The sequence below is a fragment of the Corvus cornix genome, unplaced genomic scaffold (genome assembly GCF_000738735.6).
Source record: "Corvus cornix cornix isolate S_Up_H32 unplaced genomic scaffold, ASM73873v5 scaffold7, whole genome shotgun sequence".
Classification (NCBI taxonomy): Eukaryota; Metazoa; Chordata; class Aves; order Passeriformes; family Corvidae; genus Corvus; species Corvus cornix.
The window spans coordinates 340,878-346,102 of record NW_024108692.1 but is presented as its reverse complement, the minus strand read 5'-3'; the positions used below and the strand labels follow the sequence as shown (position 1 = coordinate 346,102).

Sequence of the window (5,225 nt, the reverse complement as noted above, 5' to 3'; positions counted from 1 at the left end):
TCTGGCAATGTTGAGAGGTTCTGAATGGGCTGTGGGGCCCTGGCTCTCATTTTGGGACTTGAGGTGAGCCCATGGGCACAGCAAGGCCTGAGGAGAGGTTCCAAGCTCCCATTTGGGATGGAGGGATTGAGCGGGTGCCTCCAATAAACTCAATGCCAGCCCCAATGTGTCGATGGCAGCCCCAAATGGCTCGATCCGTCAGCCCCAAGGCCCCGGTGTAGGGAATCAGGAACCACAGAAGAGGAATTGGTGTCCAGGAGGGATGGGATGGGATGGGATGGGTTGGATGGGGATGGGGGTGGCATCGTGGGAGTGGGATGAAGTTTAGGAGTGATGGGGTGGTTTGGGCACTTGAAGTGGGGCATTTCAGGGAGGAAAACCAGGAGCCACTTTTGGGGAGGCTCCTGCTGCTTTTTCACAATTTTGGGGCCTCTAAGTGGCTTCTGGGAGGTTGCAGTGAATTTGGGGAAGGTGCCGTAAACCCCCCGCAATTTGGGGGGCTGAGGTGAAGTCCCCACATTTGGGAGGGTGAAGGGACCCCAATTGGGAGGGGATCCTGCTGCTTTGCACCCCTTCAGTGGGTGAGAAGCTGCTTGTGAAGGAAGGAAGGAAGGAAGGAAGGAAGGAAGGAAGGAAGGAAGGAAGGAAGGAAGGAAGGAAGGAAGGAAGGAAGGAAGGAAGGAAGGAAGGAAGGAATTCGGAAGGAAGGAAGGAAGGAAGGAAGGAAGGAAGGAAGGAAGGAAAACAATGTAAGTACTGAATGAAACAAAAAAAAGGTAAATAACTGAGTTCTCTTTTAAAAAATATCAATTACCTCTGAATCCAAAGTTGCAGAAGACTTTTCACTCCACATTTGGGTTTTGTTTTATCTCTCATACTTTTTCTGGTTCTTTTCTTTTTTCTCTTGTTTTTAATAGATAACACCTGCTAGGAAAGGAATGCAGAGCAAAATGAGACCCATTTCTGGCAGGCAATGAAAGTGTCGGCTCCTGGTCTGGTTCCTTTTGTGTGGATCCCTCATCTCTGCGGCACGGGGGGAATAGCAGTGCTGGGAGGCAGCAGCGGGCTCAGGAGCATCCCGCTCTGGCAGCTCTGAGCAGGTGCAGCACGGCCTGGGCACTGCGGGCGGCTGGGACAAGGGGACAGGAGGCTTCAGCTGACGGGCGGGTTCTGGTTTCTCTCCTCACAGCCGGGCTCTGCCGATGCTGAGGCTGCTCCGGGCTCTGCCAGGGCTCTGCTGGGGCTCAGCCCCGGGCACGGCTGGGCCCGCTCTCCCCTCACAGGGCTCTGACAGCTTTGCATCAGACGAGCCCCTTGCGAGCACAGCGACGGAGCTTTCTGCTTTTGCAGGTGAGTGAGACTCTCGTGCAGGCCAAGAGATTGCAGTCAGGGACACACATGCCACTGGCAAGAACCCAAACTCTCCAGAGTCCCCGCTGAATGCCTGGATCTGCAGAGAGTGTTCTGTCTGTCCCACTCTTCCTTCCTTTTGGGCTGGAATTGTGCCATTGCACTTTCTTCCTCCTCTGGAAGTGCCACAAGTGGGCCCAACCTGGTGAAGTGGGCCGTGTTCCTGAGGCAGTGCAGTCTGGAGCTGATGGAGGAAGAATTGCCCTTCTCCAGTGCCAAACCAGAGCAAAAAGCCCTGAGTGGGACTTGGTGTCTTTAAGAACCCCCTGACAATTTCCAAGGGAATGTGCAGCTCATTGCAGGGTGAGAAGGAAGGGCATCTTCTCAGTGAGTTGGGGTGGGACAGAGTTTAGATTGCCAGTCCTGCTCGGAGCTGGCAGGGCACAAGCAATTTCCTATTGCTTCAACCACAATTTAAAATAACAATGTTGGAAACAAAGCCCAAAATCTTTAACAAAGGACTGCTGAGGTCAGTAAGATGGATCAATGCCCTCAGCATATTTACAAATACCTGAGTTGTCTTTTTGAAAAGATCAGTTACCTCTTAATCCAGAGTTACAAAAGATTTTTCACTCCACATTTGGGTTTTGGTTTTATGTTTCATAATATTTTCTGGGTTTTTTCTTTTTTGTTTTTCTAATTATTTAAACAGAAAACATATCCTAAATGATGGAGCAGCACTGCTGAACACGGGGACACGCAGAGGGAGCAGAAGCAGCTGCCTTTGTCCCCCTGCAGCTCCAAGGCCCAATCTCTGAGCAGACAGGGCTGGCAGAGACTCGCAGGCTCCCTGTTTGCTGTGCTGCCCCACTTGTGAGCGGCCCAGCTCTGCGTGAGGCACAGGGAGAACAAGGGGCAGCTCCCTGCCAGCCCCGCAGCCCAGGCACCCCTCGGGCCCCGGGGCTTGGGGCACTGTCAGCACCCGCTGCTCCAGCGCCCGCTCCTGCTGGCACTGACAGCAACACCCAAACTGTGCCTGATCCCGAGGGAGCAGCAGCAGGGCCTGGATCTGATCCCTGGCTCTGGGGCAGGGCTGGACAAATGACCCCCACAGCAGCAGCAGCAGCAGCAGCAGCAGCAGCAGCAGCAAATGGAGCTGACTTTCAGCACAGCCCCTGCCGCTGTTCCCTCCCGTTGGCAGCGGTGTCACAGCAGCCTGGGGCACCTGGGAGCCCTCAGTGCCAGCAGGGAGTGGAGATGGCAGCCCTGGGCTCCTGGAGGGTGTGCAAGGAGCAGAGGTGGGCACTCCCTGTCCATGTGGAGCTTGCAGATGGAAAAGGCTGCTGTGAGCAGGCAGCTCCAAGGGCAGAGAAAGGAGGGTCTCGAGCACTGGATCTGTGCCAGTGCCACAGCCCTGGGCAGCAGCCACCGAGCCTCGGGGGCACAGAGGGCACAGCAAGAGGGACAAAAGCAGTCAAGGGCAGAGACTGGGAAGGGCGAGAGCTGGGAGCAGGAACAGCTGCATGATTTTCTCGCACAAATGAGTGCTCGTCCAGTGTCCTTCCATCATCTTCCACGGCAAGGGGAGCTGGAGGAACACCTCACCCAGTTTTGGTGATCAGCTCCCTTCTATGTTAGCTGGCACTGGATGATTGATTGGGTTCCTGAGACTGTCCAGGAGATTGACAAGTGATGGACCAAAGGGGTTTGTGAAGAGTCCGCAGGGAAGGACGATTGAAAATCTCACCAGGGATTACAATGGGGTCTTCCAGAAATAAATATGGCTGGACACCCAGAGGGGGCAGTAAAGGAAAGTCGAGAAGGGGTCTTGACTATAGGGATGACGTTCCCGAAATATCTCTGAAAGGTCCCTTGGCAGACTGTTGAGGTAGTTTGCACATTCTCCCAGAGGTAACTGAGAACGGGGATGCCCAAGGGAGTTCGTAAGAGAAAGTCAAGAAGCAGTCTCAGCAATGAATGCCATGAGGGGGCAGTGAGGGAATGTCAAGAAGGAGTCTTGACAACAGGGGATGGATGGTGTTGGTTTGGGAAAGGATTCACTGAAGAGGGGTGTCGAGGACTATGGTTGAGGCAAATAGCAGCAGGAGTGTAGAGGGATTCCTTATAGAACAAGGGTGTATGATAGCCCTGGAAAGATTGGACAACACAGGGTTGCTGAGGAAAAGCCCCTGAACAGGCCCCTGGCTGCAGGCAGGCCTGGAAAGCACCTGGCTGCAGGCAGCTCTGAAAGTCCTCGGCAAGTTATACACTGGTCGTCTCCCCCGCTGATTAGAGGCTGTCTAGAGGGACTGGGTGTGAATCTTTGCAAAAGTAGATATAAGCTTGTATAGTTGAACAATAAAGGGAGAATGATGCTCAAATTGCATCGGTGTACGTGTCGTTTATCCGGCCAGCTCTCTGGACTCGGTCCCTAACGCAGGAGTCTATGTGATAAGGAAAGAAAAGGGAAACAGTGATGTTGGGATGTACTCCTCTTTATCTGCAACCTAATACAGGTCTGGCTGTAGGATTCCAGGACAGGAAAAACAGAGGCATTGTTCCTACAGCCCCCACTCCTCCCTGGGCTATTATGGAGCAAGGGTAGAAGGATTTGGGTTTGTATGCTTACTTCTCAGGACTTGAGGGGGTTTCTCTATGGCGAGGAGTGCCTAGGCCAGGTGAAAAAGTGCAGGACTGGAGGCATGGACTGGGGGTCTGTGGGGGAGGTGCGGGACTGAACTGAGGCTGTGGGCTCAGCGCTGGGCAGTGCCTGACACTGCTACCCCCACGGGCAGGAGCTGCAGTGGCCCCCTGGCTCCAATAAGGCTGGCAGGATGTCCCATTTGTCCCTGTGGTGCCTGCCTGCTGAGATGCGCTGGCACCTGGTGCTTTACAGCATTTGTGGTGCTGGGAGAGCGGCCAGAGGGCCTGGACGGGTGTGCTGGGGGGTGCATCTGGACACTGCATCAGGACAGGGACTGGCTTTGGTATACAGTGTAAGGTACAATTTGTCACTAAAGCCTGCCCTTATACAAGAAGGGATTTTTTTGGGGTCACCAGAGAAACGAGTGATTTTGCAGACAGCTCAGTGTCTTTAGGAGGGTAAGAGCCCACAGGCAGCATGAGCACGGGTTGAAGAGGTGGCAGAGTGGGCCCCTGGAGGAGTTGGTTAAAAAGGCATATCAGGTATATGTAAGAGGTGATGAGGAAAAGGTAAAGGTAAGGGCAAGGATAATGGCACAGTTTTTACAACTCCCAACAGAAAAAGTGCAGGGAGCCCCAAGACCAAAGGGAAGGAGGCTGCCACTGGGATTTAACAGGAATTCGTCTTCCCCAGTGGGACGGGGTCAGCCAAGACAGCAGTTGGGAAGGAATCAATGTGCCATATGTAGGGAAAAAAAAGAGAACATTAGAAATGGATTGTTAAGGGTGTCAAAGTCTCCTATTGTATCAGGGGCTACCCATTCTGGAGCCCTTGATAACATGCAGGGTGGGTCTGAACTGAGAAGGGTGTTTCCTAGTAGACACAGGAGCCACTTAGATTACTTTGAATTTTATGCCAAAGCGGGGACAATTGTCCAAATGGTTTTTTCCTTATTCAGGAAGTAAGTGAGAAAGATGAGCAGTGTGTTTTATTCAGCCACTGCTGGTGAATGTGGAGGATGGGTTTGAAATGTATATGTTTCTGTTTGTTCCTAGTTGTGGTTACGGTTTGCTAGGAGGGGATTTGATGACTGAGTTGGGAACGTGGTTGTGGGAAGTGTTGTGAGGGGTGATGGGGAGGCTAGCACTGTTGTGCTGATAAAGCTGATGCTAAAATAAACCCAGAAGTGTGGGCAGTCCCAGGGAAATTTGGAAAAGTGGATATGGAGCCT

General features: G+C 52.9%; 1 long non-coding RNA gene across 1 annotated transcript; it reads left to right on the top strand.

Moving 5' to 3' along the window:
• Nucleotides 1-745: 745 nt before the first annotated feature.
• LOC120412280 lies at nt 746-3,734 on the top strand. Its single transcript, XR_005604796.1, has 2 exons — nt 746-1,350; nt 2,063-3,734. It is a non-coding gene; the product is annotated as an uncharacterized LOC120412280 (long non-coding RNA).
• The last annotated feature ends 1,491 nt before the right edge of the window (nt 3,735-5,225 follow it).